The 27,659-nt window shown below is 44.3% G+C and overlaps 1 protein-coding gene across 8 annotated transcripts in view; it reads left to right on the plus strand.

The window, feature by feature from the left end:
• GJA8 (gap junction protein alpha 8) overlaps nucleotides 1-27,659 on the plus strand; it is a 51,142-nt gene that overhangs the window by 7,817 nt on the left and 15,666 nt on the right. For 5 of the 8 annotated variants that reach the window (XM_021402576.1, XM_021402568.1, XM_021402551.1 and 2 more), the window contains one exon: nucleotides 19,223-19,325. The exons of 1 other annotated variant lie outside the window; for it this stretch is intronic. The gene's annotated coding sequence lies outside the window, so the exon portion shown is untranslated. Of the gene's footprint in view, nucleotides 1-13,385; nucleotides 13,648-19,222; nucleotides 19,326-27,659 lie in introns of those variants that run through there. 2 more of the 8 variants (XM_021402584.1, XM_021402591.1) reach the window with 2 other exon arrangements.

Genomic DNA, 27,659 nt, shown 5'->3' on the forward strand with positions numbered 1-27,659 from the left:
GGAGTTTAAGATGAAGGGTGACCATGGGCTTCATAGCAGAAAACCGTATGCAAAATTGCTATCCTGAACTGAGATGTTTCTTTTTCAAGTTTCATCTCTCTGATTTTGTGAGTTGCTGGTGCAGAAAGGTGGCGATAAAACCTGGCAAGTTAAGTGGTGTCAGCCAGGAGTGTGCTGTGTTGCTGGTGTTTATTATTTTCTTAAAATGGTGGAAAAGCAAGGGATATTTAAACCTGACTGACATAAGCAGAGGTAGCTATAAGTTAATTGTTTTTCAGTGAAGTCTTGCAGTTTCATAGAATAGAATCATAGAATCACCTCGGTTGGAAAAGACCTCCAAGTTCATCTAGTCCAACCATCCACCAACCACCAGTATTTTCCCACTAAACCCTGTCCCTTAGTATCATATCTAACCATTTCTTGAACGTGTTCGGTACGTTTGATACTGAAAATACAGATTTGGTTGCTTGATAAGGAAACAGATTTATTTGTCTTGTAAAGAAAGCAAAGCAAAATGGAGATATGATAAAAATTGTGATAAAAACTATTACGGTCATGAGTAAAGTTTTTCCTGGCCAAGGATGATTTTTGTGGCTTTCTGTGCGTGTGAGGAAATGAGATGCCTAAGCAATGCGTGCTGGTAGGATAGATGGCTTTTGCATGTGATACCCATGTGGATGGCATGACGGCTTTCTGTAATTATCCTATGCTTACCCAAAAGAGAAAAATAAATTGGCTCTTTCAGATCAAAAGGAACCCAAGTCTGGGTTTTTGACAATGCTCTCAGTATTTAGGAGTGTTGTCACCAAACCAGGGGCACCGCAGGATATGCCTGCTGAAAGAGCGTTTCAGAGTGGCAGTGACTAAACACCATGCAATATTGCTCACAAGAAACAGAGAATAGGAAAATGGGAAGCCTTGATGTTGTCTGCTGTTCCCACACTCTTCCCCCACGTTCCTCTCAGGCCAACTTTGTGAAGAAACAAGTCTCTATCTCAGGGAGAGAGTCAGTAACAATTTAACACAGCAGGGAAGAAAGGGGTTTTGCGATGTGCTCCATGAAGTGATGCAGTATCACTCAACTAACATCTGGTAAAACACTCTTAAATAGCCTCATCTTCTCGAGTCAGCATTTCTAACATCAATAATTTTATTGGTGATAATCAGTATGGTCTGAGATTTGTTGGAGGAGGATGGATGGCTGCGCTGGCAGAGGAAATCTGAAGAGCTTTGAAGAATGCTGATGGAAAAATGCTGAGGCACCATCTTAGTTACTGAGTTGAGAAATGTGAACTTCTTTGCAGATTGTTGGGAAAACATGAGGACTGCTGCCTTGAGGGGAGCTGCTGGCGTTGTAATGCCACCAGGTTTTTAAAAGCTGGAGATCTCCACAAATGCCACAATCCAATGTAAATCTAACACCAGACTTCAGTGTTTCTCTTGAAATTACTGTGGCTGGCCCATACTGCTCACGTGAGCTGCCTTCTGTTGTACTCCCTACAATCCTGTCCCAAAAACCTTTGAGAGGAGGTCTACTTCCATCACTGTCTGACAGGTCTGGGCAAATCCAAGCCAATCTTCCAGTCACATCCCTTCTAATCTAGGCCACACAACTTTCCTTCCACCCAAGCATTTTTTCTCACTTTTCCTCCTCTCTTCAGATCCTTGTGATCATCCTTGCATGAAAAATACATGGCAAAATCTCTTCATATGATTAAAAAGTATTTTTTTTTCCACTTTGAAAAGTGGAACCGTGCGGAAATTCCAGCACAGGACTGACGCAAGACTGTCTTTCCGTACTGATGTGATGTGAAATCGTAGCCTGCAGCTGTGTAAGCAAATTGACCATTACAGGAACCCACAAAGAGGTTGATGGTGATCTGCAGATTGGTATTGGGCCTGCTTGTGCATGTGCTAGCCTGGATAGGAACTCACATTTTGTTTCCATGTGCAACAGCGCTGTGAGACAGTTCATCTGAAAGATTATACTATGGTTGGGACTCCCTTGGTAGTGGTACCTTGTCCCCACGTTTCTCATAGACTATCCTTGCATCTGGGCTCTGGTTCTGGCTAGGAAGCATTTGCTGGAATGGTTCACAGACTGATGTTTTTCATGTAATGTGCTGAGGGATTTTTCAGGCAGTTCTGTAGAGCCATCTCTTCTGCGCTGTGAGATACCATGCCCCAAGTCCTGCAGGGCTGGTAGCCTGGATTTGTGTGGTGGAACTAGATGATCTTTAAAGTCTCCTCCAACCTAAGCCATTCTGTGATTCTGTGAATAAGCTGAAATGGCCAGGAGTCAAAGCGGTGTGGTACCAGGTGAAACTCATGGGAGGATAACGAGACTCTGCATTAGCAGAGATAGTGCATCCATCTCTTAGTATTGCAAGCTCCTGAATAAACAGTCCTTAGTGGAAAAGTTGGAGGAAGCATTCTTGTGACCACCTGCTTGATAAGAGAGGCACAGTTGCTTGAACATGAGGCTTTTCATTGCGGGAATTGATTCTTGGGTTTGACCAATATGGGATGAAAAAGCAGTATCTTAATATTGATGAGAAGTTGTTCTGCTCATTGGCTTTGAGGGCAAATGACATACCACAACGTATGTCTCTCCATCCCTTCTCAGACCCCAAAAGGGGTGCTTTTGTCCACGCTGCCTTCTGGGAGCTGCTATTAGTGATGCTAGCACCTGATCCATCCTGGGAGAGCATCACTGGCCTGGAGAAAAAGTGCCAGAGAACGTGTGGACAGTTAAACAGTGCCGATGACAGCAGGATCATATTGGAGCCTGTTGGCTTGTGAATTATAGACGTACCTAGTACCTACACTGTCTGAGGGCAAGCTAGGTTTGGAACTGAAAGAAGGTTGGGAATATGATCATACCACTGAGCTCAAGGAGGGAGAAGCTGTCCTTAAATTGCAACCTGCTACAGTTATTGGATTGCTTTTTGGACTGTGGAATAATGGGTAAGAAGATGGATTCTTCAACTCGTGACTGCCACAATATGTGGATGAGGACATAACGGACATCTTTGCTAAGCTTATGATCTGATGCTCTGCTTTTATCTCTGGATTGAGTGTGGGTTAGTGCTAGAGAGGAGCTTGTTTTCAGCTGAGTGGCTCCAGTCTGCAGTGTCTGTGGTGCTGTGTGGGTAGAGTGAGCCAGCCTCTGGGCTTCAGCTTCCCCGTCTGGCACATGGCTTGCTCTGTGCTGAGTACAAGCTGGCACAGAGGTAGGATAAACAACAACATAATGAAGAACAGTATAAATAGTTCTGAGATAACATCAGAGGGTGTTCATCTATGAAAAGCAGTATTTCTGTGCTAATGTGGTTCTTGTAGAAGGCGGGCTATGGTCTAAAGTAAACGTCTATCTCGGTTGTCCATTTGTTACATACCGAAGGGGGGTTATCTTGCCTGAGTCCTGGCTGCCTTTAAACTTCGGGAATGTTAAAAATGATTGGAAAGAATGAAACTGAAGCAGAGTAAGTTGGTATACTCACACTGTAACCAAACTGTGTGTGCTTACACATACACATAAGGTAGTGTTGTGTGTTTCTAGATGCTGGCATACATGTTTATTGTCTACAGAGAGCGTGTCCTATGTCTGCAGTGCACTGTGCATTTTCATTTCGAGTGTCTTTGGAGTGAATCCGTATGTAGATGTTTGTCCTGTCAATACCCGAAGGATTTTCACTTTTTATTTTGTCTTAAGCATAGATGAAAATAAGACCCGTATATATATGTGTGTATATATATGTGTGTGTGTGTCTGTGTGTGTGTATATATATGTGTGTGTGTGTGTGTGTGTGTATATATATATATATATATATATATATAAAAGGCGGTCGTATCTGAGGTTGTAATGCAAATGAAGAACGAACCTACAGAAAATATAAGATCAGCAGCCTGCTTTACAGCCCTAAAGGGAGCCAGAAATATTTTGGCTGAAAACCTACTTGGTGGTCACTATTTTCCTCCTACTTGGTCAAATCAAATTTGTTTAAGTACCGAAGTGTGTTGCTTTTTAGTGCATGTAGAATTACCAGAGACAACAATTTTGCATGATTCCTCCCTGGAGCTATCAGGAAACTGTATAATGGTCCACTGGTCCATTTGGTAGAGACCTGTGTTTTTCAGGATGATAGGTTGCCAGTCCTTGGATAGTTTAACTGGAAACAATGCATGCTGCCATACGTTTGGTTCTGCTGAATTCCTATGATGGCCATTGCAGGCTGGAGCCCAACCTGGCTTGCAAAATCTGCTCAAGCATGGTAAGGACATAGGTGGTGATCCTGTTCTCCGTGCTGTGCCACACCGCTTACAGAACCCAGGGCTTGTTTAAAACTTGGGTGAGTATGTTTACAGGATCTGCTACCACAGTAGCTACTGGGGCTCAAGGAGAAATCCAAGGATTTTTAGCAGGCAGAAATGTTTTCTTTCTGCATCTCTCCAAACTCACTGGAGCCTCAACACAACTCAAAAGAAATGTTTGATTGGCCTCAGAGAGCTCAGAGTAAGGCTCTTGGTTCGAATGCCTTTCCTTCACTATCAGACACACCATCTCTGGTTCCCAGAGACCCCTCTCCTCAGCTCAGTGATAAAAGCACTTTTTAACACCATAGCTGCTGTGTTCCCACGCCTGTTGCTGTCATGAGCGAGGCCAGTCTTAAACAATAGCAGAGGAATAAAGAATAGCCTTGCTAATCAATATCCTGCCTAGACGCTGAGTCAGGTGGCAGCTTGGGCCTCTTTAAAATTCCTGCATTGTTCCTGATTTTTCATTTGACTAGTGTAAGTTTTTATCTCTAAAGAAAGAAAACACATGGGACCAACTGTCTCTGCCTGCTGTGCTATTCCCTTCCCATCCACCCCCACTCAGTTTCGGCGTCTTTGTCCTATGGTAGCACATGAGTGAGGGGTGGAAGTAGCAGTTGTTGATTTGATCTGGACCTTTTGCTGAGCATGATGTCCTGTGGTAAGAAGAAGGTGGCAGTGGTCTGAGTAGGATTCCTGAAGTCATGTATGCCTACAAGGCTTTGGAGAACTAGATCTTTGACACCTGTATATCAATGTGGGCTCATATTTGTGTGATTGGATTTAAATGGTCACAAGGACAGGCAAGAATGCAGGCAATTTCCTAGAAATTTTTTTCACAGATGAATGTTTAGAGCTCTGGCAGGGTGCTAGGACAGTCTGTCTGTGAACAGACATTTGGAAAACTGACAACGACAGTATTTGCTAGAACAAACTGTAGCTCAAGCTCTTGAATCCATGTCGGTTGCACTACAAGCGTTTTGCAGAAAGAGAAGGAGTTCAGGGTGGTTTTATGTAATCTCTCAGTCTCACAGGACCCGCAGGCCAGTGAGGGCTTTATTCAGCTCCTGTCACAGCCCAGTGTCACCCCCGGGCTGCTCTGGCCAGCCTGGAAGAGGAGCCAGTGGCTCTGCTTTCCCCTTGCCACAAGCCCTGCATCAAAGACTGACAAGGAGGAAGGTCATGGATGCCCCCAAGATTTTCCTTAAAGCTGGGGAGTCTCTCAGAACTTATTGTGGCTCTTTGGCATCGGTTGATTCTCGCTGAAAGGCCCCAGCAAAGAGGGAAAGTGTGGTCCTTGCTGTGCCGCCAGGCAGGAACTCTTGGAGCTGGAAAGGGAACTGGTAAGGGTTACACTTGTGCATGTAGATCCGAGATAAGAGCTGACCTAGCCTTCACCCCAAACTGAACTCCCTGAAGCTCAAAGAAGGTAGGGAGACCTTGTGAAAATGCTGGGGGAAACCCGCCAGGCAGACAGACTCGCAGGTCTTCCCCAGGGCTGGCAGCAGACGTGCTGTGAGCAACCCTACCTCAGATGCTACTGCTGCAGACAAAACCAGGAAGGTGTGGGATTTCTACAAAACCGTGTGCTCTCCAGAGCTTGCTAGGTCCCAGACTAAAACACTTGATGGCCAGTGACAAAGACAAAGAGGGAGCTGAGGGTGCCTGCCAGGAGCCTTAATTCAGAGCAAGGGCACAAAGCATGGCTCCCTGGGACCGGCACTGTGAAACTGCTTCCAGGGCCCAAATACCTGGTGTAGGGCTCCCTTGACGGGGAGTAGGGTTAGCCTGGGCAGCCTGAGCTGGTGGATGGCAGCCCTGCCCATGGCAGGCAGTTGGAACTGGGTGGGCTTTGAGGTCCCTTCCAACCCAAATGGTTCTGTGCCTCTATGATTCTATGGCTGTGTCAGTCAGCATCCTCTCTGCTTCTCCAGCAGCAGGCAGCCTCCCAGCGCACACCGCCCTGCCTGTGCAAGCCAGGCCCTACCTGCGAAGAGGAAAATGGCTGCTGGGCACAAGATGGCAGGGAGGTGCGAGCAGGCAGGAGGCAGGCAGCCATGGCAGGGCCTGCAGTGCCACCAGCTTGCACTGGCAGCGTGGAAGGGAACTGTGCTCAGTAAATTCTTTTTTCTTTAGTGCAGATAGTCTGTGACATACTGATATGTGTTACAGACACTGTCAGGGTCTCTCCCTTGACCCAAGCAAATATAAGCAGAGCAACAACCACAGCATGGCCAGCCTTCCTCTCTGGTAGATACTCAGCATGCCTTAGTCTTGCACAGACAGAACTTCCGGAGCTGAGCTGAGGATTGCTTTCAGTCTGGGCCTCTACACAGAGGCTGCTGCTAGGGATTGCATTGGTACCAGCTGGAAAAGGGGATGGTTGTTGCAACCACACCTGTCCCACAGGAGTATAATGGAGTCCATTAGCTCATGTTGGTGCTTGCTGTGTCTTAGAGCTTGTTTGTAGTACAGTCTGCAAGTTTGTTGCTTCCCTAGGGCAGTGTGGATTGGGCAGCTGGATCTCAGCTGTGACAGCTTTGGTGGAGATGCCCTTGATATGTGAGTGGATCCTTATTACAAAGGTTTGTAGAAGAGACTGCTGAGTTTCAAGGTGTTTTGAAATACTGTGACCACTCCGTGGCCACTTAAGCTATCTCTTCTGTTGCTCTGCAGAGTTGCTGGTCACCACAGCAAGGATGGAGCTGGGGTGCTTTGACTCTAACATCGTGTAATGCTCTGTGGTGTGGTTAATACTCTGGCTTGCTGGCTGCTTGTATGATTTCCAGCTTGGGGATTGTGCCAACAGTTGCACAATAGAAATGAGTTGCTTGTGAACCTCTTCATCTGCCCCTGAAAACCTAAAGGAGAGACTCTTAGATTCTAATCAAGCCATTAGTCATGCCAGGTTTCCTAAGCCCTGGGGCTCCCTTGTGCATGGGGTTAGTCTCTGTGGGTTGAATGCCAGGCATTCTGCTGGAAGCTCTGCTCAGCTCCAGGCAGAGTGCAGGAATGTTTGCCTGGGAAAGCAGTCTTCTGGAGGAATGGATCTCTCAAAGGGAGTCCTCCATTCTGGGAGGTAGTGATGGGAAGGAACTAAAGCAGCTGGGCTAATGGGAAGGCACTAAAGCAACTGGGCTAACCCGCTATCAGAATATCTGAATGATGAAAAATCTCTTTAATGCTCACCCAGGGAACCTGTGTGGGATTCATAAGAAAGGATTTGTTCCCTACAGGCCTGATGCTGTGTCTGCTTCCAGTGGAGATGAGCTGGCTGTCTTGACTCTCAGTTGCATACCAAAAAGGGAGGGTGAAATGTGCAGCCTGCCAAAGCAGCAGTTGGTGAGAAGGCGACTGGGCTGCACAACATCAGCACACACATGGTCGGTGGGGAAGCGCGAGTCCAGCTTCAATCCTTGTCAATGGCACCTCGTTGACTTTTAACACTTCCTTATCATGTCTGCACTCACCTCATAGCAGCACTGATAAAATGCCATCTCCGGTGTAATCTTCTGAGCAGCTCTGCAGAAAGCACTGCAGAGCATGAGAGCCTGAATCGCTGGCAGCCGGCAACTGGTGTGGGACTCCAATCCAGATCACGGTAATAAAGCAAAGGCTCTAACCTGAAACAAGGCTGGGGCAGAATAACTTCCAAGATTTATCGAACACCAGAGGTGCTGATCTACTGATACGATTGGCATGGCAGCACAGGAATGTTTTGGTATAGTAGGGATTTGCTGAATCTGGGGTAACTGTTGCTTTTCAGAACCTGTTGGAGTTGGAAATGTAAGCTGTCTGACATGCTTGCAGGGTACTAGGGCTTAGGGTTATAAGCACTGTGGCGGTGCGAATCACTGCACAGGTTTTTTTGTTCTCCTTATTTCAGAAGTCTCTTATTTCTCTCTGTTGGGGTATGAGGTAGTCCTTGTACTAATCTGAATTATCACTAGAAGTGGATATCATTTCTGAATATCTAACTTCTACCTGTAGGCCTGCAGCAGTTAAAAGAAAATGTATTATTATTTCAAATAAGCAGCTCGCAGTGATACTCCTGAGACTGCCCTCCTTACAGGTTTGAATTGAGGAACCCTGAATATAAAACTCGGTGACTACTGAACAGGTACATCATTTTGGAAGCTGTAAATGGTGCCAGACTGTTGTACAGCTCCTCCCTACTAGAGGAGATCAGTGAAGCCTGTAGTGGAACTGGCTGGAAAGAGGCATTTTCCTTCTGAGTGGGAAGTCTGGGTGTTTAAAGTGCTGTTTTAAAATAATAATAATAATCCTAGATCTGTTGCTTTTCTTCCTGAATTGGAGGCAAAGTCATGATGCTAAAATTCCTTGCTGAAGAAAAACTTCCTTCAGCAGAATTTCATTTTACTTTCAGACTTCTTACCAAAGGACTTGAAGCCGAAGATCTTCACTTCTTGGTGGCTGAAGATGCAATTTCATATTTGCTGGCCCGACTGTTTTAAACACTGAAAGTTGAAATAAGGGGCGTCTCCTTTAGAGGAGGGATTGTCATTAAGAACAGACATTTCAATGAAAAATTTCAGTTTGACTTGCTTCTTTTGTCTTCCATCCTTATTAAGGAAAAAATCTTGCACATATTCTTTTCTTCTTGGAGCTGTAGTTCTACTCTGTGCTGTTATCCACTGACTGTTAAGATTGCTTATCTTTTCTATGGCACTAGTCCTGCAGTCGTCCCTGCAGTCACTTCCACGTGCTGCAGTCTCTGCAGGATGGAACAAACTTTCTGCATTCTTTCTATTCACATCATCTTTGGCAAGTTCTTCTGCTCCACTACTTCCTTGGATACCTTGAAATCTACTTTCAGTGCTATAATCCCAAAGCTGTTCTCACAGGAATATCCAGTGTTGCCCACAGCCACCTCTAGGTATCTATCTTTTTCCCACCAGCTTTGATCTTTCCTGAGCTTTTTTTTTGTTTGTTTTGAACTATTCTCCCCCTCTGCTTTTTCTGCTGTTTCTGTCCAACATCTTGTACTACCATCTCTTTGTTCTGGCTTCTCCCCATTTCTTCAGTCTTCCATCTTCCCTGACCAACATCCACAACTTGATGTGTGGAGAAACTGGGTCTTTTCCCAAGGCCACTTCTCTTCATTACCCTCAGCATTTCTGCTCTTTTCCCTGAGAATGACATCTAGATTACCACATATTTTACTGTATCCAAGCTTTATTTTGCACATGGACCTGTCAAATCTCATTGTTTTTTCTTGAATGCCTGACTTTTGGCTACATCCTTGAAGTGAAATGCTCCGTTGTCCTCAGTTACTGCTGTGTTGCTTGCAGTCCCCAGCCTCCTGCCACACATTCCTGCACTACTTCCCCAAGTTTTGCTGCCTTACCCTTCTCACTCCTCAGCTTCATGTTCCTTCTGTGGCTCCTCTGTCAGGTTTCATGCTTTCCACATGGACTCTATGTCCATGTTTCATGGCTGCCGCTATCCCCTCATGCTCATCATCTCCCAGAGCAATGTTTAACTGCTTACTGACGACTCTTTCTGTATCTATTCACTCAGCAATATGCCTTTTTCCAAGGCTTCAAAATTTCCTTTCCTGCACTTCAACGTTTTTTCCTTAATGCTGTTCATACTAGGCAGGATCATAAACACAATATATTTGAGATAATAAGCATACAATTCCCCTTGAAATGAATGCTGATAGCTACCCGCCTAGGAGTTAGGCAGCTGACTATTTGAGGCATTCGTGTATCAGTGTGCCACCTGGCACCCCGTTAGCTCTTGAGACCAGTAGTAAACTACTGAAACCACCTCACCAGTATTGTGCCTGAAGTCTACAACAGCCTGAAGAACCCGATGTCCAAGGCTTGCTTCAATCTGCTGGAATCCAAAACCAAGTTGGACCTCTATGTATCTTGCTGTCAGTGCCTAATCTCATACAGGTTTTCAGAGAAGGCATACCAGGTCAACTGGTGTGCAGTGCGGGACTGATGGAGAAAATAGGTGTTGTGGCCAGTGTCTAAGGTGCAGGAGGTACATTTTATTTCCTTCTTTTCCTGGCAGATGGGAAATAGCATCTAGCCACTTCACCTCTGAAATTTGCTGTTCTATGAGATGGAGGTAGCTATGACATTGATGTCTGCTCAGTGAATCTGAGCAGATCTCAGTGGTCTGCTCAGAAGAACGCATGGAATGAAATGTACTTAATGCTAGGCGAAGCTGCTATGGTAGTAAATAGTGGGACTGTGCTTTCTTCATATCCCTCTAGTGATCTGCCCACATAAGACCAAGACCGAAGTTTGCACTCTATTTAGCTGCTCAGTTATTTAATTGTTCTGCGAATGTTTTAAGGAGCTTTCTTGTCAGATCTGGGTGAATTTCATCCTAGAAAGTCCTCCAGCATTGAAGGATGGAGCAGTTTGCCTGAAAAATTTGAGATCCCAGGGAAAAACTATTAAACTTCATGTGTTCTTTTTCTTTCCCACCACCCCTAGTCTTGCAAAATAAATTAATTGGCTGTCTGTTGGATGATGCCACCACCAACATGGCTCTCTTTACTTTCTCTCTGGAGTGCTTCTTGACAGAAACCTTCATCGTTGTCTTAGACCAGGAGGGACAGCAAGGTGGCGTACTGCTTTCAAAGGGATGTCTGTGCTAGAATTAAGTGTGAGATGTCTGTGTCCTGCAGAAGTCATGTCACTGTTTTCCCATGGGCAGCCTACATGTCTTCTCTTCAGGGTGCTGTTGTCTCCTGGGGTTGTTCTGAGGCACACAACACCAGCTGCCTCTGCTCTGTCCAACCTGTGGCAGTGAGGGAATACAAATTACTGGCTGAGCTGTTGCTGTGCTCAGCAGAAACCGGCTTGCAGTTGCAATAGTCCTAGTGTAACAGTTCATGCCAGCAAAAATGAAAGGAGAAGAAGGAAAAGGGAATAGAGAAAATAAAAAGCAGGACATGGAGATAATGGGAGTGGGGGAGTACTCCTGATGTTGTAATGACGCCAGACTTAGAGATTTCTCTAGCTCCTGCTGTGCTTTGTTAAAAATGAGGCTAGTTAGAAGCAGATGTGAATGTAACAACCGAGAGGAGAATGAGAGGAGCTATGAAAAATGCATGAAACAAGTGGATTCTCTTACAAATTTTTAAGGGGACTTAGAAGCAATAGTTTTCAGATTGTGGCCTAGTGCCTGTACATGTCAAGTGGTTGGGATGCTGCAGAAGGTAAGTGGAGTGTGCAGCAAGCAAAGCACACGGCCGTATCATCAAATACAGAAAGCAGAGCACTTGGGCAATGGGTTATTGGAACTGCTGAGGGATGATGGTGTGGCTGAGTGAAAGATGTAGTTTAGCAGTAGGTGCTAATGCTGCAGAAATGGGATGGGGATTCACATAGTTAAGAATAAATGTATTTATGGGAAGGATAGTGGTGGTTATCTGGTAACCAGAAACTTAAACGATCAAAGAGTTTACTAAGCCCTTCTGACTTTGCCTTGCTCTCCCAAAAATATATCATAACTGTGTGGAAGGTCACCTCCCATCCGTTCTTAGATGTTAATCACCCTCCTCAATATAGGTGGCCTATCAGATTGCATAGGCTGAGCAAACACTGGGATATGTGATAGCCCATTTGCTGAACTGTGGGATCTAAAGGTAAGATTGCTATCTGGAAGTCAAAGATGTCTGTGAGGGGAGGCAAGATTCCTGGTCTCTTCAGCTGTTTGCCCTGAAAATGGAAGGAGAAAGGATTTCAAATTCCAGAGGCCCCTGCAGTCTCAAGGTTGTAAACAGGCTCTTCCTGTGTGAATCATTAAGAATCTAACAGTAACTATGAGATGCCTGCTTTTCCATACAGTCCAAATACTACTGGACTATGCTTTGTGAGGGGGTGAAGCCCATGAATCGGGGAATAAGAGCACCCAGGGCACCGAGAAGATGGGCATTATAGAAAGAAACATAGACTAAAGAAGAACTGGAAGGCTCGGTCAAGCTGAAGCAGAGGGAGACAGGCTAAGGAGTGAAAAATATAAAAAGAGAAAGATGGAAAGAGGACAAAAAATAATTAGGAAGGTGTGAAAGAAGTATTAACAGTGTATTGTACACAGGAAAAAATGTCCCGGGTGTAGAATACATGCCATATATACCATTTTTTTTTTTCAGCTAACTATTCTGAAGGCTTCTATGGGGGCAAATACACAAAATTATGGGACTCGCAAGATGTGATCCTACCTCTCTACTCTGAGCTGATGAGACCTCACCTGGAGTACTGTGTCCAGATGTGGAGTCCTCAGTACAAGAGAAACATGGACCTGTTGGAGCACATCCAGAGGAGGGCCACAAAAATGATCCAAGGGATGGAACACCTTTCCTACTAGGACAGGCTGAGAGGCTGGGGCTGTTCAGCCTGGAGAAGAGAAGGCTCCGAGGTGTCTTGATAGTGGCCTTTCAGTATCTAAAGTGGGGGATGTGAGAAGGAAGAGGACAGACAGTTTAGCAGAGTCTTTTGTGATAGGACAGGGGAAAATGGTTTCAAACTGAAAGAGCAGAGTTTTAGATTGGATGTAAGGAAGAAGTTTTATACAACAAGGGTCATGAGGCACTGGAACAGGTTTCCCATAGGGGTGGTGGATGCCCAATCCATGGAGACACCCAAGGTCAGGCTGGACCTTGATAGATCTGTAGGTGTCCCTGTTAATTGCAGGGGAGTTGGACTGGATGGCCTTTAAGGGTCCTTTCCAACTCAAAGAATTCTATGATTCTGTGAAGTCTGTATGGCCAAAGGTAATATGAAGGAATATATGACCAAGTAATGTACTTGATGTTTTGCTTTGTGGATCACGGAGTAAGTGTTGCATGCAGTAGCCGTGGATGCTGTTTATCCTCACCCTTATTGTAAGCTTGAATGCAGTGGTACTGCAACTTGGGTGTCTGAAACTGTTCTTGATATATAGGCTCTTTGCATTAGAAATATTCCTTGGTCTGTTGCCATAGGCCACAACTATACCTTGGAGTGCAGAGTGTGCAGGATGTTGATGATTGGAAGTGCTTGTATTTTCTTGTTGATGCTTGTGTTGCTCTGTATTTCCTGGTCCTAATCAAGAGACGAAAGTGAATGTCACTCAGGATTTGATATCTAGTAACATGCTGCGAGGGTTGGTGTTTATGGACACCGGTGGCTATTGTTTTACCTTAACAACACCAGTCCTCCCAAGCAGAAACACCAAACTTGAGCAGCCTGCAGTGTGCTAGCTTCCCCTCTGCCATGTGGCCTGACACAGAAATGGACAAACTGCCTGTATGATGTGGGAAACCAAAGTGTTACTCACAACTAAGATATAATCTTCTAGGAGGTAAGTTGTTCTTACATTAGCCAGCTCAGACAGTTGGGGAAAGCATCTTTCCAGGAAGGATTTGTGTCACTTGGACCGTTTGCTTACACTGAACAAAGACACGGGATTTCATTCCTTCTTATAGAGTGGTCCACAAGAAAATGGGAAAGAACAGACACTCCCTTAGATACAGGCTACTGGGACTCCATCACAGATGGAAGATCTGCACAGTGTGATGTCAGATCCATGAGCTCTTCTTTGTGGGAGGGCATAACTCACCTTTTTCCTCGTGGATCTCATCAGCCAAGGGTGTTGCCTCATCTTGTTTGTTATCCAACAAGCATAGGGATTAGTAGCTGATCTTCAAAACCTCTTGGGAGTATGGCAATCTGGGTTTTTACTTACTTGTAATTTGTGTAACACACCTGAGGCAATCAGGCTGTGGGAATGCAGTCTACTATTTATTTACTCAGCAACTGAAAAGATGCAAGGTCTGTATTTATAACAGTGTAAAGGAAAGTTTCCAACTGTCTAACCTCCTGTTTTGTCTTTCCTTTTGTATCCTACTGGGCCCCAGTTCCTTTAAAAACTGAAAATCTGTATTTTACTGTGCGTTGTGATTAGCTCCTGTGATGCAGTGAAGTTGATCATGTGCATAAGCTTTGCCAGATGAAGGACTAGTGCTGCAGACACTTTGAGAACAAGTTATTTGCATTCCTGTATTCTGGTGAGAAATTTTATGTTTCTGACGGACAGGATCCCAGCAGCAGCTCAAGAATCATAAATCATTTGCTTTTATCCCAACCAGAGAGGAAAAACTGCTGTTTAAGTAGAGGCCCACTTATGGAAACATGGATCAGATGGTAACTTCTACTTTAAAACATCACATTAAACAAGGTAGACTGAATTAGGAATAGGTAGCACTGGTATAGTGCCTCTTGAAATTCTTGGTGGTAGTGGTGGTTCTTGCAGTGCTGACATTAGAACTTCACAGGAAACGTGTCACTTCCTAAATGGATGGGGTTATGCAATTGTTAGGGGAAACAAGTGTTTCAAAGTTGGTCATTTGTTGCTGTATATTATCGAAGTCTACTATCAGTCACCCGAAAGACACCAAAATAGGCACTGAACAGTAGTAATGAGTAGAAAAGTCAGTAAGGCAGTGAAAAAAGGACACTTCTGTAGCCTGGATCACTTGGAAAGATGCATCCAAACATAACATTAGCTGTTGCAAGTCACATGTCAAAGAGTAAGGAACACAGGCTATGCTTATCAGTTAGCGAGTTTGTCTTGGGCAGCAGTGACAAGGAAGGATGGAGACTGGAGCGGCTCACTGGCTGACAACAGAATTCCAGGATGGTGCTGTAGCTAGGGAAATGCATGCAACTTTTGGTAAATAACTTCAGGATGAATAGCTCTAGGAGAGACTGGGTGTGTGTATCATTTAGTACTAACATTGTCACTTCCCATGTACTCTATTTAGTGCTTTTGTTGGTGGTTCCTGAATGGGAGAGGTTTCAGGGAATATGCCTGAGTGTTAGAGTTGGAAATGTGCCTTCCAGTGAAAGAGTTCAAAGAATTGAAGGGAAAATAAAGCTGAAGGCTAACTTTTGTAGTGTGTGTGTATATATATACACCTATACATGGAACAAACTTTTTGTTCTAGCAGACTGAAGTGAAAAAAGATTCAATGACTGACTCAGTTTGGAACTTTTTTTAAAGGATCAAAAGAGGACTAATTTTTTAACATTGTCTGTAATCAATCACTGGAAAAACTTACTGAGGGTTGTGGTGGAATCTTCACAAGTGGCTTTTAATTTACCTGGATTTCTTTTGGAAAGTAGACCCTTGTGGAGATGGAAAGGATTTCTGCCAAGACTTCTGGCCCAGGTTTTCTAAGGTGTGAGTCTGGATGATCACAGTAGTTCTTTCTGCAATTGCAATCTGAGGTTGTCTCACTGTTGGCAGGCAAGTGGTTGAGAATTGGGCCTCAGAGCAAGAGAAGAAGGCATCCCCTCTCAACACAAGCTGCTACTCATTTTCACCCTGTGCTGTACAAATGGCCTGCAAACAACCAAGCCACATGACTCTCACTCTTTAATCTTCAAATCTTATTGCTCCAGTAAGTAGCTTTCCTTGACCCCACTTTGTTCTTATTCCCTGCATAAGCATCTACCCTGATCAAGCTCTGTGGGATCGGTAGCCACCTCCACTACTAAAGATGGTGGAAGTGAGCACCAGTGTTTCCAAGAGGAGCTGCCATCACTCTTAACCTGCCACTAGCCCCTAATTTCCAGAGTCCCATTCCACTATCTATGTTGCTCCCATGGGTTTGGCTGTGTTGTAAAGGATGGGAGAAGACAGAGGCTCCGGTGGGAGCAACAAGGCCCCCATCTTTGCTGCGGAAGGGTATATGGGCTAGATGCATTCATTTCACCTGCCTAACAAGGTGTTGTTTTTTTTTCTCTCACCAATGGGCATTTTTGTTTGGTTGTGTAAAAACTGTAGAATCATTTAGGTTGGAAAAGGCCTTTAAGGTCATCGAGTCTAACCATCACCTTCATTCAAGTCCATCATGAAACCATATCCCTAAGTGTTACATCCACACATCTCTTAAATACCTGCAGAGATGGCAGATATTTTCTCACCTGAGAAAATAGACTGACAGCCTCCTTTCAAGAGAGTGATGAGTTGTCTCCTCAGTCTCCTTTTCTCCAGACAAAACCTCAGTTTTGTTTTCTGGTCCCTTCATCAGCTTCATTGCTCTACTCTGAATGCTTTCTAGTAACTTGATATTCTTGTGGTGAGGAACCCAAGCTGAACACAGCGCTCTAGCTGTGGTCTCACCAGTGCTGAGTAGAGACAGAAAATCACTTCCCTGGTCCTGCTGGCCACGTTATTTCTGATACAAGCCAGGATGCCTTTGGCCGCCTTGGTCACCTGGGCACACTGTTGGCCTATATTCAGCAGGCTGCCAACCACCATCCCCAGATCCTTTTCTGCTGGGCAGCTTTCTAGCCACTCTTCTCCAAGCCTGTACTGCTGCACTGAGTTATCCCAAGTGAAGCACCTGGCATTTAGCCTTGTTGAATGTCATGTGGTTGGATTTGGCCCATAGGTCTAGCCTATCCAGATCCCTGCCTGTATTCTCATGATGCCAGAGTTTTGCTTTATCACTTAGTTTCCTCCCCACAGAGTTAAACTGTGGCAAAGCTGTGTATGTGAATAAATTGATGGGGTAACACAGCCATTAGAAACTTGTGAGGAAAATGCTGGGAAGATGAGCAGTGCTATGGATGAAGCCTGGGGCAAGAACATGTATCAGCAGAGGCTCTGAGCCTTTGTGTGTGGTCAGTACGTGCAGGTACTTGATGTAGCAGTATTTCCTAAGAAAATACAATGGCTACTTTGGAGCCAGTGCTACCCCAACTTTGTGGAAGAAAGCCAGGAAGGGCAAAGTGTCCCTGTGGGTGCAGGAGGGTGCTGGGTGGAGCCTGATGAAGGGTGGTAGGCGGGCAAGCAGCTGTAAACGTGACTGCTGAGGCCACACAGGGTTGGGAAGCTTTTCTACTTGTGATTTCACCTGGACTGCATGCCAACCTTAGCACACAATGTTATCACAGTGAGCCAGCACATGGTCAGAACGGCTGTGTTAGCGAAGTTGGGGCCCCAAGAGACCTTCTCCAATCCTCATAGCTCTTTGCTTTGAAGGCTTTTGCCAGAAACATGTCATGGCTTCATTCCCTGGGTTTGTTTCCAATGACACCGGATCGCCTCTGGTCATTGATAACCTGTGCCACCACAGCTGCTATCTTTTGGTGGGGAGTAAAAGTGAACAGCTTTGTCAGGAACTGCAGCAGGGACCTCTGCTCTACCCCACCCCTCTCTGGCAATCTGTGCTGTTCTTGGCTGTTTCCTTATCTAGGCTTTATTACCGTGCAAAATAGCTGAGTTAATGACTCGAAAGGAACACTGGGTCCGTACTGTGCAAAGACTATGCTGTTCAGATACAGACCCTTCCGTAGAAGATCGTTCCCCTTCCTGTAGCCCACGAAGCAGTTGAAAACTAAAGTGCTCTTGGATAAATGTGGTCCTGTGGCTTGCTGGCCCAGTTCTACGGCAGTGGTTTCCGTGGGTCAGAGACACGTGGTCTGTGTATGGCCATCTTTACTTTTGTCACTGGTAAATATCTTGCCTTAAAGAGAAATCATCAGAAGCACTTGGCATTTTCACAGCTCTCCTTACATGGCAATCTGTGGGAATTTTATCTTCTCATTGTGAGGCTGTTCTCTCTGCGGTCAGTGCTGCCTCTAGAACTTGCAGTCTGAGCCTCCTCCCTGTGCTAGGAGAAAGTCTGTGTTACTTTTTTGGGTCAGTTGTTTCATGAATAAGACTCTCCTTGTTTGCCTTTTTTTTTTTTTTTCTTCTTTTCTGTTCAGGATTGTGCTCTCTGCATGCTTTCTTGAAAAGAAGACCAGAAATCAACACCCTTAATTCCTTGGCAGCCTTTACTTTTCCCAGGACAGATGTTTCTAGGATAATTCCAGGTTTTCCATGCTTTGGCTTAATAGGCAATACACTCAGAGTGCAACAGCGCTGAACTAGTTTGCAGGAAATGAAGTGGTTCCAACGTCTGTCATCTGAGATTCATCAGCGACTAAAGTCTTTGGCATCGAGGAGACCTGTTAACTCCAGTGTTAATTCCCAACTATAAGTTAAAATCTACTTGCAGGAGAATCGTGTGGCTCTCAACAGGCATGAAAATGTATACAGCAAATCGCATCCAAGACAATTTGCATGAGTATTGTTCTGTATGTGTGCCTGTTTTAGGAACAGGATCAGTGCCTGCCTGCTCATAAGTCTCTGTATGGCCATCTTTGGGTTTACTGACAGCTCATTGATACTGGAGTTTGTACTCCAATAACAGACAGGAGGTTGCTGCATCTTTGTGCTGGACAGATGCAAGTCTGCTATGGGCAGCTCAGGTGCTCATACCTTATACCCTTTGATACAAACGCACCTAGGTGTTTTGTGGGGAATCTTCTTTTTTAAGCTTGAAGGAGATATGGTTTACATTCAAGTTGTCTCTGAGCTGTCTTTGATATGTGTGTTGTGCTCAGGTGGCATGTTTATGTTTTTTTTTTTTTTTTTTTTTTTTGCTGAGGCTATTCTCATTCTGCTTTTCAGTAATTCTGGTCTTCTCACTTCCCATTTGCTTCTCACATCATCTTGTGTTCTTCAGACTGCTTGCCTTGTATTGCTAGCAAAGACAAAGATAGGTGCTATCTTTCCAGAACTGATAGATGAGACATGCTCACAGACAAGATCAGCTTTTGAAATGTGTGAGCAAAAATCTGCAGGATGATGAGTCGTGACACCACTCATGACTCTGTGTCCTGAGCTTCCTCATAGACAGTGCATTATTTTTGGCAGAAGGACTAAAGATGGGTAGGCCTCAGATCTCAAACAATCAGTTCTAGGTGAGAAGACAGTCCTGGGAGGTATGTTCTTCATTCAAACCAGCAGGTAGTTAAAGCAAGATGACTTTTGAACTGGAAAATAAGCACTCTTTTTTTTTTTTTCTTTTTCCTTCTAGTTTGATGAATTAAGAATCATGGAGAAGAGATAATGGTGAGATTTTGACAGTAGAGGACAATCATGAAAACTGGAGAATATACCTCAGGACTGAGGCACTATACGTACGTACCTTGTCTCTACATGTACATCCAGGGATCGCATTAGCCCTTTCAAGCAGTGTTGCACTGCAAGCTTATATGCAGCTCCTCAGCTGCTCTGAGCTCAGGGTCCACTGCAGAGTCACTTCTTCCCTGGACAAAGCTTCTGGCAGCAGAGCTACAGCTAATCTTGTGGATGTGCGAGACATGACCTTCTTTGTGCTAAAGCAAAGCTGTGTTCCCAGCTCACTGTACCATGCAGGGTGCACTAGATCAGCTGCTCCCTTTTTCATGTTTCAGATGTCTCCTGGACTTCTTAACCATTTTGCAAATCCAACTGTTTTCTTCCAGATTGTGGACTAAAAATATTGTGAGGCCAAAGACAAAACCCTCCAGGATCTTGGTACAAACATAGTTAAACTTAATTACTTCTCATTCTTAATTGTATTTTGGGACCAGTCTGATAAGCCATTTATAGTCTACTTAATGACTATTATCTTATGTCAAGCAAGTTCTTAAATCTAACTGCCATGTGATAGAAGGGAAACTGCCTTCCAGGATCTTAAGTATACTGCACCAGTTTTTCTATATTTAACAATGATATAAGCAGTTTCCTTAGAGAAAAATATCAGCACAGTCGAATGGGGTGAATTTTCTGTACACCCAGGGGTGAGTGTCCCTGCTTAGATTTCCTTCCTTTTTATCTTTATTGCCTGTGTTCTACGTTGGTCATTTCATAATTTAGTTCAAAACTGAGATCGTATCACAGGTTTGTTGTTATCTGTGAATAAGTTATGACACAGATGTATCACAGTTACGCCTTTTTACATAGTCTTAACAAAATGCCACATTGCAGGCTCTTCCTCCTCCATTGCACCAAGAGGTATAGCAAAATTGACACAGAGCATAGAACTCCTGTTCAGTGGTTGGTGGTTTGTTGTTGTTGTTGTTGTTTTTTTTTTTTTAATAAGGAGAGTTTCAGTGCAAAGTATCCTGTCCTGCTGACTGTGAAATACCTGATTTCAGTAGATGGTATCGAATTCTTCTGAGATGATATTGGAATAGACATGTCATCAACCATGTCATCTTCATTGACTCTTTTCCTGGCAGTAGAACAGAAGTTTTTATTGATTTCATCTGTCTTGTCTGCATTATTATTGAGCAATCTAACATTTCCATCTGATAAAGAATCAATACCACGATTAGGACTCATTTTATTCTTAATTTACTTTAAAAGAAAAAAAAAGCTTTGTCAGTGTTTTTTCCCCCATTTTACCTCCATCATCAGTTTTTTTCTAGTTCCCATTTTCTGGTTTATATTCAGCTTCTCTTCTGTTTTTTTGTTATGTGTTCTACTTATTTTAAACCTACTCCCACTTTTAAATCTGGTTGTGTTATTTTCTTTAATTGTTACACTGTTCTTTCTTTACTGTGGATTGTGTATTTTTGGGGACTAGTAAAATGTTTTTAATCAGTTCTCAATCATTATTCATGTTTTCTTCTTTAAATACTGGAATTCCCATTGTGGCCAGGAAACGAGCCTCTTAAAAGCATAGTGCCTCTTAAGGCATTGCCTTAACTTTCTGGACATTTTTTCTTTCCTTTAACAATGGCATTGACCAGTAAACCTACTACCAGTCTCTCATCTCTACCAGTACTTTACCCCCTGGGTGAAGTGAAATACAAGTTTTGGTCATTTTGGATTTAAGATTTTCTTAAATCAGGGAACTTCTTAAAGCATTTAAAAATCTCTGAGGCTGTTTTTGAGTCAGCAACATCAGCACGAGTCAAACTAAGTGATAACTGAGGCTTGTTTTTTCTCCAGGTAGTGCTCAAATAACCAGTGGTCCCATATTCCAGTGTTGCTGAGTTGTCTGTCACAGACCCAAGTCATTGATTCAATTACCAGGATATGAATTCACAAATATTCGGTATTGTTAATTAGGAAATCAGAATTCAAAGTCACAAGCAACAGAGCAGGCAATACCATTTCTTTTTCTAGCCCACTTCTGATCACTCAATCTTTGTTAGGGCTGCAGGCATCGGTTATAACACTGAGTCATCTGAGCCATCCTGGCATCTTTTCCAATTTCTTATAGCTGGAATCTTTTGGGCAGACAAAGCCTCACTGAATATAAGATGGAAAGAGATGCCACAATTGTATGCAACTAAAGAGGATGTATTAGAATGGACTCAACTTCTGTATTGTGCTTTTGTAAAGGTGAACATGCTTTTGAATGGAAGAGGTGGGGCCACAACCCGATACAGCCAGTACTGCCCCATAGAGCTAATGTGCAGCAGAGGGATTAAAGCCAGACCTGCTGCTCCCTGGGCTGGGGTAGGGTGGCCAACATATAACAGCTGATGCCCTCTTCAGAGCTTCAGGGACTGGGAAGATAGAAACTGTGAAAGTACACACCTGAATTTTGCTGAAGAATGCTCTGTGGTAATTGCTGCATTCATTGTGTCAGTGTTCATCAATTAGACAAAAATGAGTCCTCCTCATGCTGGGCATGTGGAAATGTTGGTGGTAGTTCTAAAGTGAGACTCATCACAGCAGTAGCCAGGTGTGACCCAGGATGGAGGACACCCAATGAGTCTTAATGCTTTTAGCAGAAGGATCCTGTTCATGCTTAGGCCATATTTCTGTTAATATTTTCACTGGGAAGTAACAGGACTTTAAGCAATTGTACTTTTCTGCTAATTATGAACAAATTAGTCTTTTCAAACGGGAAGCCTTTCAGCCCTAGCATCTGGATTTTCTGGCAGGTCTGTACACAAACAGTTCCTGCCTCCTTCCACCTCCCTGCTTGTTAGTTTGAGGCCAAGTTGTCTCAGGGATGCCCAAGACCTTTGGATGGATGATTTATCTGGATGAGCAGGTTATCTTCTTGATCAGGAAAAGAGAACGGCTGGCTTGACAGCTTCCAAGTTCAATAACCTCCTTTTCTTCTTAATAAATTGCTGAGGCATGAGAGGTTTCCGTTCCTTGCTGGCATCTTTATGCTGTGCCCAAAGAAACAATCATATCGGGTTCAGGAAGGCAAGTGACTGAAAGGGCAGGGAAACAGGAACCGTCCCCACGGATGTCCTCCCCAGAGAGGCTGGGAACATGCTCTGCTGTGGGAAATGGGAAGCTGAGGTCAGCCAGAGTGCACGGCAGGTATGCGCATCTCTCAGGACTGGGAGCACAGGGATAGCAATCTGTTCTGCCATTCCCAATGTTGTCCCGTCCCAAGCCACCTCCACACCTTGTATGCACCTCCACCACCTCGTTCTGTGGTGTGGAAATGAAGGCAGGGAGATAAAGGCGTAGAGTGGGTGGTGACAACGCTCCCAAGAGCCCTGAGCCAACCACTTAGTGAGGCAGGCCTTGGTGTTAGAAGAGCTCAGAAGATGGGATAAAGGAGCAGGGAACAAGCTCCCTGCAGAAGCTGGAGGGCCACAATCCTTGTGGACCGGGAGGGAACACAGAATGTTTCCAGACATGCTCACTTGTTCACATCCTTCAGAAGCTTGGTCCCTTCCAGCATCTTGTGCCTGAGAATGTTAAGAGATTGTCTTATCGAAGCTTTTTAGACAAACACACAAAGATCCTCTCAGGAGGTTGGGAAATATTATTAGCTTCTCTTTTACTGGCAGACCTTGAGCAATTAATTACTACCAGAAGTATTGTCAGGTGTGTGTCACTCCATTCCTTGGATCCACTTTACATAGTTCAGATTGGTTGTAAGCAACGTGTTCCCTGATAGGCCTGGTACCTCGCAACTCTGGACAGCAATTAGTCCATCTCTCTGAGGAGGATCTCAACGGCGGTGGAAGGGACATAACCTAGAATATATAGGTAGAGAAAATTGAGTCCAGGGACCACCTAAGTATGCAGCTTGCTTGTATTCTCAGCTCTTCTCAGGAGTGTCTTCCAGCTGATGCGCCATCTCTACATCAGGTGGCAGGTTGTAGACAGCAGCCAGGAAAGGGGACAGGTAAAAGGATACGTGAGGACCCAGGAAAGGCATTTTCATAGGATCATAGAATCATTAATATTGGAAAAGACTACTAAGATCATCTAGTCCAACCATTTTGTGTATGATGGCTTTGTAATGTTTCTACACCTTGCTTACAAAGTTGTCCCAGTACACTTATTCAGAAATAACATCTGCTTTGGGGTGAGAACTTTGAATTTCTAAGCAAAGCACTGTTGTAAAGGTCTGTAAAGCTCAGTCAGGTTTTAAAGGAAGTCATGCCAAGCTGTGAAATCACGCATCCAAGATTCTTCTCTTCTTAGCCATGTTTGTGCTGCTGCTGAGGTACTCTTACCTGTAACAAGTGATCGCTTATCTCCTTTGCCTTGCAGGTTTTTTGTAAACTTAGTTCAGATCTTACTATTAACTGTGCTGTTATTAAAGGGGAAGTCACGCAGGTCGGCTGGTGTACATGACAAACATTTGCTGGATGAGGGATACAAATTCAAGATAAAATACAGACTGCGTTGGCAAATGCAGACTATACTCTTGCTTTTTCAACTAAATTGACAGTGTTTCCATAGGTAAAATCGATATTGCAAGAGTCATCTTCACATCAGCTTTACTCCATCTGTTTAACCATGAACAAAGTAGCATAAAAACAGTATTCGGGACAAGATATTATTGCATCATCGCACCTTCTCTGTGTTTGCTTTGCGTTAGTTTTGCATGTGCAGACAAAGTCTAAGAAATGAGGAAGGAGAAAGGGCAGGGTGCATGCACAGCGTAACAGACGCCTTGTGCCTTCTCTCTTGTGTTCTTCGCATCCCTCGGTCTCCCCGGTGCCTTACAGTGCCTGAGTGAGAACACACTGCCCGCTAGTGGCTGCAGCAGCCCGAGAGGCTGCCTGGCAGAGGCTGCTGGCTATTTTTGCTTTGCTGATGCCACTCCACCAATTGTACCGGGACGAGGTGGGTGGCTCCTATTGCTCCTGCCCTCAGATACAATCAGCGTCTCTGGAAAAGGTCAGCGCTAAACTGTGTGGAAAAAAAGAGGTTCTTGCTGGGAGTGCCACGGGTCACACACACCCTGTTTTTCATGCTTAGCATCAATGTCCAGATGAAACGCCCTAAATAAGGCATGGCGTTTAATCTTACAGTTGCTATAGCAGGAGAACAAATTGGTTGAAATGAGGTTACAGGGAGCGCACAGCTCTAAATCCACGGTGTGTTCAGAGCCATTCCTAGTTCCTGAAGTGAAAGAACAAAGCACCCACCGTCTCAAAGCTTCCTCGAGCACAGCCCTCCTTGCAGGACAGGCAGCACAGCATGGAAATGCCTCTGCTGCTTGGTGTGAGCTACCCCCAGCATGGGTAGTGGCACGGCACCGGTGTGCCTCACATTTCCGCTGCTAATTAGCCCCCCCCCAGAGAGAAGGTAATTAGCTCTAGTGGAACACATTGCTGACACAGCACGCTTGCTTCCAGATCTGAGCTGCTATCTGTCCAGCTCCGCATTGCACTGGGTGCTGTAGGCAACTTGGGATGTCCACGCTGAGTTTTCAGGGTTCATGGCAAGATGCTTTCTATTTACTGAGATTATTCCTCTGAGACGAGGGCCGAGAAATCATAAAACTGTAGGGCCAAAGACCTCAGAAAGCCTCCCCAACTGCTTATGAGATAAGATCATCCTTAACAGATGTTTGTTTACCTCTTCATAAAAACCTCCTGTGATTCTACAGCTTCCCCAAGCAGTGTGCTGCAGTGCTTTGCTATTCTTACCGTTGCAAAGTGTTTCTCTAATGTTTAGCTATATCATCTTTATTGCAAATTAGCTGGTTATTTCTTCTTCTGCTTCTGACGAATGTGGAGGACAACTGCTTAGTCTCTCCACCCATTATAACAAATGTTTATGTGCTGGAAGACTGTTATCATGCTTCCCCTCCTGTTGTTCCTTTCCTAGAGAAAATGAACCTTGTTCTTTTACCCATTCCTTATAAGTCTTTTTTTTTTTTTTTTTTTTTTTACATCTCTTATCATTTTGTTGTTTTTTTTGAACTCTCTCCAATTTGTTTACATCTTCTGTAAAATGTAGTGCTTGGAACTGGACACACTGTACCTGCTGAGAGCTCAGCGGTATTGAATAATCGCTTCCTTTGTCTTGTACACAAAACTCCCCTTACATTTGAGATTTGTTGTTTTTTTTTTTTTTCTGTGGGAATCTGGCTTAACAGCCTCATATTCAGTCCCACTCCAGCTCTTTCTAGGCTGCGCTGCTATTAAAATGGTTATCAATCATAGAAGCATTTGAGTTGGAATGAACCCTTAAAGGTCATCTAGGCCAACTCCTTTGGACCAGTACAGTTAGGTGTCTATGCTCTCACCGTTTCTGAATTATATCTTGATACATCACCTCTCCAGAAGGTAGGCCAGCTCTGCAGTGTCTAGTGTTCATGTCAAATTCTGACCCCTCAGCCCCCCACCTTCATAGAGATGGCAACCTCCCAGCCCAGCTGCCGTCCTTTAAGTTTTGTCCTCTGTTCTGTGTCCAGATCTTTCATGGAAATGCTGAGCAGCCCTAGAGCCAAAACTTCAGGGACATGGTCCTCCCAGTTGGAAAAGTGAAGCCCTCATAATTACCCTTGATTATGGTACTTCAACATGTGCACCTCTGTGTAGTCACTTCATCTGCTTGCTTCTCTGGGAGTTTGTGGTCTAGATATTTCCAAAATGCTCACTAAAATCAGTGTACTTTATATCTACTGTTTCCTTCCCATCCACCAGGCCTATTAGTCAGAGAAGGAAATCAGCCCAGTTTGATGGTGTTTGTTCTTCAAAATTCCCTGCTGATTGTTTCTTATCACATTATCGTCCTTTAGCTATACATGAATTGATTGTTTCATAAATGGCTCCAGTATCTTTCTAGGTATCACAGTTAAACTGACTGGACTGTAATTCCCCAGGTCCTCTTATAACAGTAATTTTCAGAACAGAACTGCATTTAAGTTAGAGAGATATTGAAAGACATTCCACTTTTGCTCTGCTTATCTTTATTCATTGTCTAGTTTTGTTCCATCCTTTAAATTAAAAACATATTTCCCGTAACCATTTATCTTCCACTTGAGTCTCAGCATAATCCAACCCTGCCTTCACCTCCTCCTGTTACTTGCATACTTCCCAAATTTCCCTCCTTCTTCATGCTTCATGTTTTTCTCTCTCTCTTTTCTTTCTGTGTTGTTTGTAGTTTCCCAGCAAAATGCATTCCCCAATTTTCTGAGGGCTCTGAAGAGAAGGTGAACTTTGGGCAAGTCTTGAAAAAATCTCAGAAAAATAGGGACACTGACATTTACCAGCCTTACAGGGGCATGGTGAGTTCTGACCAAAGATTTGTCCAGCACTAGCTACGTTTAAATGGTTTCTGATTTCAGTAGGTGATAGAGAGAAGATGAAAACTGGTGAGACTCTCATTCCTTGTGATCAGACTGATATATGGCTTTGGCTCAAGGATGGACACAGAAGCATGTTACTGGAAAACAAGTGTCCGTTAAGTTGGGCAATATCTAACAAATAAGAGTTGTGTAGAGCTTCCAGCTTCTTGTAGGGAAGCTTAATATATTTGGTGTTCAGCTTCAGCCATAAGTGAAGGGTTTGTGTGCTCAGCAGAAGAACAGGAAGCATGTGCCACTTTCTAGCTAAGCAGATCAGGAGAAGATAACTTTGTTTGAGGGAGAGGTATCATTATGTAGGGTTGTGCACTATATAATTGCACAATCTGCTATCATGCATGAAAAGAGCTGTTCAATAGCACGGCCCTGCCTTGTCCTGACATCATGTCTGTGTTGAAAATCCATTTGGAATGAAAAATCCCACGTTCCCCAAGTGATCTCGTAGTTTGTGAGCAAATGGCTGACCTGCAGTGGAGTCTCAGCAGTGCTAGGAGTTGGGATCTTGGTGACCAACTTCAAAACAGCTCAATGATAAGAAGTCATAGGATAACAGAATGATTTGGGTTGGAAGGGACCTCAAAGCCCACCCAGCCCCAATCCCCTGCCATGGGCAGGGCTGCCTCCCACCAGCTCAGGCTGCCCAGGACCCCATCCAACCCGATCGTGAGCACCTCCAAGGATGGGGCATCTATAGCTTCTCTGGGCAGCCTGTGCCAGTGCCTCAGTGCCCTCTGAATAAATAATTACCTCCTAATGTCTAACCAAAATCTCCAATTTAGAGACAAGAATGACATGCAGGACTGTGTAAAATGCTTTGTACAAGTCCAAGTAGATTACATTAGTTGCTCTTCTCTTCGCTGCCAACACTGTAGCCCTATTGTAGAAGGCCACCAAATTTGTCAGGCACTACTTGTACTTAATGAAGCGAAGCTGGCTTTCACCTGTCACCTCT

This window comes from Numida meleagris, chromosome 1, assembly GCF_002078875.1.
Source record: "Numida meleagris isolate 19003 breed g44 Domestic line chromosome 1, NumMel1.0, whole genome shotgun sequence".
Lineage (NCBI taxonomy): Eukaryota > Metazoa > Chordata > Aves > Galliformes > Numididae > Numida > Numida meleagris.